We start from the raw sequence: 6,457 nt of genomic DNA, 5'->3' as shown, positions 1-6,457 counted from the left end.
TGTGATTTATGACATTTATTGACTTACGTATATTGAACCATGCCTGCATCTCTGGAATAAAGCCAGCTTGATCATGGTGGATGATCCTTTTGATGTGTGTCTGTATGCGGTTTGCAAGTATTTTATTGAGAATTTTTGCATCTATGTTCATTAAGGATATGGGTCTATAGTTTTCTTTTTTGATTGTATCTTTACCAGGCTTTGGTATGAGAGTGATGCTGGCTTCATAGAAGGAAGTTGGAAGTTTTCCCTCCATTTATATTTTTTGAATAAGTTAAGTAGTATTGGATGTAGGTCTTTAAATGTCTGATAGAATTCTGCTGTACATCCATCTGGGCCTGGGTATTTTATAGTTGGGAGGCTTTATATTGCTGTTTCAATATCCTTATATGTTATGGGTCTGTTTGAACTATTGATCTCTTCTTGGTTTAGCTTTGGTGACTCCAATAATTTCAGATATCCATCCATTTCTTTTAGATTTTCAAATTTAGTAGAGTATATGTTTTTAAAATATTCCCGTATAATGTTTGGGATATTTTGGGTGTCTGTTGTGATGTTTCCCTTTTCGTCTCTGATTTTGTTGATTTGGAGGTGCTCTTTCTTTTGGTTAACTGGGATAGCTGTATGTCAATCTTATTTATCTTTTCAAAGAACCAGCTCTTGGATTTATTGACTTTTCATATTGTTTTCTTTGTTTCTATTTCATTAAACTCTGCCCTGATTTTTGTTATTTCTTCTTTTCTGCTGGGTTTGGGTTTCATTTGTTGTTGTTTTTCAGTTGTCTTGAGCTTCAATGTTATGTCATTTATTTGTGTTCTTTCTAATTTTTTTCTGTAGGCACTTAGAGCTATAAACTTCCCTCTAAGGACAGCTTTCAGTGTGTCCCAGAGGTGGTGTTGTGTTGTCCTTTACATTTAGTTCCAGGAATACTTTTATTTCTTTCTTAATTTCTCTTTTGACCCGTATTCATCATTCAGGAGTGTGTTGTTTAATCTCCATGTGTTCATGTGGTGATTACGGATTCTTTCAGTGTTGATTGTAAGCTTTATTGCATTGTGGTCTGATAGAATGCATGGAATTATTTCAATCTTTTTGTATTTGTTGAGGTTTGTTTTGTGCCCCAGTATATGGTCGATTTTGGAGAAGGGTCCATCGGGTGCTGAGTAGAAAGTCTGTCCTTTGGTGCTTGGGTGGAATATTCAGTACATGTCTCTTAAGTCCATTCGATATATGGTATTGTTTAATTCAGATGTCTGTCTGTTAACTCTCTGCCCTGTTGACCTATCTAATGGAGACAGTGGGGTATTGAAGTCCCCTACTATTAATGAGTTGGGATTAATCTGGGTCTTAAAGTCCTGTAGTATTGTTTTTATGAAGTTGGGTGCACCTGAGTTTGGTGAATATATGTTCATGATTGTAGTATCTTCTTGATTTATTGTTCCTTTGATCAGAATGAAGTGGCCCTCTTTGTCTCTTCTGATTAGTTTTAGTTTAAGTCTATTTTGGCAGATATTAGAATTTCAATGCCTGCTTTTTTCTTAGTCCCATTTGCTTGGTATGTTTTTTTCCATCCTTTCACTTTAAGATAGTGTCCGTCCTTGAAAGTGAGATGAGTTTCTTACAGATAACGAAAAGATGGGTTTTGTCTCTTAATCCATTCACCCTCTTTGTCTCTTCTGATTAGTTTTAGTTTAAGTCTATTTTGGCAGATATTAGAATTTCAATGCCTGCTTTTTTCTTAGTCCCATTTGCTTGGTATGTTTTTTTCCATCCTTTCACTTTAAGATAGTGTCCGTCCTTGAAAGTGAGATGAGTTTCTTACAGATAACGAAAAGATGGGTTTTGTCTCTTAATCCATTCACCTAGTCTGTGTCTTTTGCCTGGGGAGTTCAATCCATTAATATTTAAAGTTATTAATGAAAGATGAGTATTGAACCCTGTCATTTTTATTTCTGTTTACATTCTTGATATAGCTGTACTTTTCCACGCTTATACCTTCATTGAATTTCTTTCTGCAACCCCTTGGGTATAGTCATTCCTTTCTTCAGCTCTTTGTATTGCTTCCAGAACTCTCTGAAAAGCTGGTTTTGTGGACATGAATTCCTTCAGCCTATTTATGTCATGGAAAATTTTTCTTTCCCCTTTGACTATAATACAGATTTTGGCTGGGTAAAGTAATCTGGGTTGGTATCTCTGTTCATTTAGAACTGGGGATACTTTGGCCCAGGTTCTTCTGGCTTTCATAGCTTGCACTGAAAAGTCAGATATAATTCTGATGGGTTTTCCTTTATATATGACTTGTTTCTTTTGTAGCTTTCAGTATTGTCTCTTTGTTCTGTATATTTAGTGTTTTAAAAACATTAAAATGTGTTTTTAAACACTATGTGTGTTAAACACTATGATGTGCTGTGGAGAGTTTCTTTTCTGGTCCTGTCTGTTTGGTGTTTTATATGCTTTTTGTATTTGTATGGGCATGTCTTTCTTCAATTTGGCAAAGTTTTCTTCTACAGTCCTGTTGAAGATCTGGTCCATACCATTATTCTGAGATTCTTCTCCTCCCTGTATGCCTATGATGTGTAAGTTTGGTCTTTTTATGGTATCACACAATTCCTGCATATTCCATTCTTGTGTTTTCTTAAATTTTTCATAATCTGTGCTTGAGTGGTCTAATTCGTCCACTTTTTCTTCCAGTCTTGATAGTCTGTTTTCCCATTTCATTCATCCTATTGGTGAGGCTTTCTCCTGTCATTTCTAATTGGTTTACTGAGTGTTTCACCTCCTTATGCATTTCAGCCTGAGTATTCTTCAATATTTCCAGCTCGTTTCTGAATTCATTCAGAACCTTCAGTTCTTTAATTTTTTTGTTTGTGTGTTCTTTAAATTCACTGAATTGTTTTATCATTTTTATAATTGTTTTTTTGAGTTCCATGTCCTTCATTATCTCTAGGGAGTTCTCATTGTACTTCTCTAGAGGATTATTGGTATTTAGTGAGGATATGTTATTTTGATTTTTCATGTTATTATTTTTTCTCTGTGATTTTGACATGTGAATTTCTTTTGTAGTTTCTGATTCTTGTGTAAGACTCTAGCCTTCAAGTTTAGGTCTGCTTCTTTTTGTAAACTTTATGTGTCTTTGTGGTTTACTTTTTGGTCATGAAATCCTGGTTCCTCTAAGCTTCCCGTTCTCTCTTTTGATTTTAGATTGGAGTGGCCTGATTGCTTTTGTCTTCAGGACTTCTCACAGAGGCCCAAGTCAGATGAGGACCAGATGCTCTCAGGCTTTCCCCTATGTTCTGGTTCCCTCCAGGAAAGATTTTGGCCTCAGGAATTTGAGGGTTGGACTGGTGGTCTGAGAGTCGGGCCCAGGAAAGATGCTGGTCTAGGGCAGCTGGTGGCTGTGTCACCCAGAGATGCAAAGGAAAATGGGGGCAGGAAGTGGCCCAAAGGACTCCTGGCAACTGCACTGAGAAGCTGGGTCCATCTGGGTGCAAAGGATCAGGAAGAGGAAAGGTCAGCCCTGGGTTATGCAGGCCCAGGGAAGCAGGGCTTCAGTTATCTTTAAGCAGCTTGTTTAAAATGAAGATGATGAGGCTGAGGTTGGCACTTTGACAGACTTGTGATTTAATCCCTGGTTTTAAGACAATGCAAAAGTCAACCAAATGTCTCCAAAGGTAGATTTCCTCATGTAAAAGAAATCAATAATTTGATTATTGCCATGGAATGTTATCAAAAGATGCTCTTTTGGGGATATGTAGCTGATAAATAATCTAAAGTTCTTTAGATGAGATTAGATAAAGATTTGCCATGAAATACTGGACAAAAACAAGATTGAAAACCAGCAGGGCAAACACCAAATCCAGTAGCTCCAAGTCCAACTTCTGGAACTTTACTTCCAAAGGGCTTAGTTGGCTCAGCCTCTCTAGCTTTGCTGTGTGCAACACACATCTCTCTTGTGCTGGTACCACTCCCTGTGTGCAGGTCTTCTTGGCAGATGCCTCACAGCTCTGGCATCATGAACTTCTTAGGGTCTCCATTGCCAACCAGGCCTCACCTTCATAGCTTTGCACAATGGCCTATCAGGGCCTTCTGTATTCAGGGGACCCCTGCTTCATGCTGCCTGGCCTTCAAGGCTCTCTGAAACTGTGGAGGAAGAACTAATGACCCCTTCACTCTTCCATCTTTCATGCCTCTAAAGCCAGCACTGGGTGAAGGGCACTGACAAGTTTGACTGCAAGTTTGTGGTGGACTCCAGCCTGCTTTATCTATTTTAGAAACTCTTCTCTTCAGTGGCCCCTGCAGTTTTCCTTTCCCAAATTGGAAGCTTAACTGGGTGTGGTCTTGCCCTGGAGGCACTCTTTGCATTGTTTAAGTTTGAATCTCTGGGCCCCCTAATCACTTTAATCTCCTTATCAATGGGATCCTCTTGATCACATGCCAGGGCTCCAACCTTAGTCTTCCTTTTTCAATCGTCCTGTGCATTCTGCATTTCTTTCTGCCCCATTTGCTCTTTTTCTCAGTAAATGTGCATAATATTCACCATTAACAGCTATGCTGCTATTTCTACATTAGGCTGTCTTGAAATTTCTTCTGCCAGAGAAATTAGTCCATAGCTTTTCAACTTAGCCTCAGGAAAGCTTTTTGGCTGTGGGCAGACTCCAGCCAGACTCTTTGCCAAAATATCCTAATTTCTGCTTAAGTCCTTATTTTCCTCTGGAACTACATTGTTCTCAGCACTACTTTCTTCCAGGCCCCTACTAGAATGGCCTATTAAGCTCATCTTATAGCAATCAACCACTTTTCTAGCCCAACCTTCCAAAGTCTTCCACATTTCTTCAAAACCCCACATGGTCAGGTTCTTCACAGCCAACAGCCCACTCTCTGGTACCAATTACTGTATTAGTCACTTTTCTGCTGCTGTGATAGAAACAGTGACCCAAGCAATTTATAGAAGGAAGAATTTATTTGAGCTTATGGTTCCAGGGGAATTACAGTCTGTCATGGAAGGGAGGCATGGTGGCTGGAGGTGTCTGGAGCAGGAGCAGCATGAAGCTAAGCTTTCACACAATCATGCAGGCACAGGAAGCAAGAGAGCAACTGGAGATCTGGCAAGGCTGCAGAACTCTCTAAACCTACTGCCAGTGACATGCTTCCTCCAGGATAGCCACACCTTCTAAAACCTCCCAAAACAGTGCCATTATCTGGGGACAAAATATCCAAACACTTGGAGCCTGTGGGGGGCATTTTCATTCAGACCACCACAACTGTGGTAGAAGAATTGAAGTGATGGGCAAAGATTTCTGCCCCCTGGTGCATGTGCATGGCATAGTCTCCTCTTATTGGCAGGACCCAGTATATGATGGGTGTCACTCCTGTGATTAGTTTACAAGTCATGACTAAGATGAAGAGATATTGCATAAGTAACTAAGGTCAAATCTGATTGTTTGTACTAAATCTGACTTTGAGTTCATCAAAATAGAGATTATCATGATGGGGCGATATGGTATAAACTCACTTCCTTAATGTACTTTTAGAATTCTTTCGTTGGCACCATAGTTCTTAATTTGCTCCTTAAATGACAAAACGTGTGATGTTTCCTGTGGAGAGAAAAAAAGTAAATGCAGTCTTTATTACCAGTAGCACCAATCAAATTTTTATTCACGGCCCTTTTTGATAATGTAATATAGAGCTTTAGTAATAACATATTATGCAATTTTCTGAATACTATAATGTTTCTAGAATTTCTTTTAAAATGTGTGAAGATGCCATAGTTTTCTCGCTCTAATAAAAAAAACCTTTTGCTCCCATTCTGATAATTCATTTCATAACTTCATTTTTTAAAAAACCACAAATTTCACAGCTTACAGTGCACGGATCTTCCTCTGTACTTGATCATAAAGTTTTGACATCCAACTTTGGAAGGAAAAAGAGTGGGAAGTTCACAAAAGTTGTGGATTTATTGCTCCATTTGGTCCCTAGGGGACACTGCTGTCTAAAGAGGAAATGGTGTTTCTGTAGATTAAGTAGAACCTAGTAGAACAAGCTCACAAAACCTCTGTTGCTTCAGAGGAGTTCTGAAGAAACATAATTTGAACAGTGACATAGAATCTTAGACAGCAGAGGCACTGATTCCCAAGACCAGTTTCCTAATGGTCCCCTCATGTGCCAATGAAGAAAGTATTGAAATCCCCACAACCTCAGACTACCTCTGTCAAACTTTAGGTTTGATTTGTTTGCTAGAAATCTCCCAGGTAGCAGTGTCCTACTTCCTTCCTCACTCTGATCTGTGCACCCTGAGGCTTAGAGTGCCCCAGTGCTCAGGGAATACCATTCTCTATTAGACCTAAGACCACCCATAGGACAGTGTGTGGTTTATACTGAATAGAGAATCTCATGCTGACTGAGTTTAACCACACAGCATTGGCATTGCACGATGATGGACAGCCTGAGCAGTGACCCA

The sequence above is a fragment of the Nannospalax galili genome, unplaced genomic scaffold (assembly GCF_000622305.1).
Source record: "Nannospalax galili isolate Female #2095 unplaced genomic scaffold, S.galili_v1.0 scaffold1119, whole genome shotgun sequence".
NCBI classification, from domain to species: Eukaryota; Metazoa; Chordata; class Mammalia; order Rodentia; family Spalacidae; genus Nannospalax; species Nannospalax galili.
The sequence above is the reverse complement of the archived record's forward strand: the minus strand, read 5'-3'. Positions refer to the sequence as shown.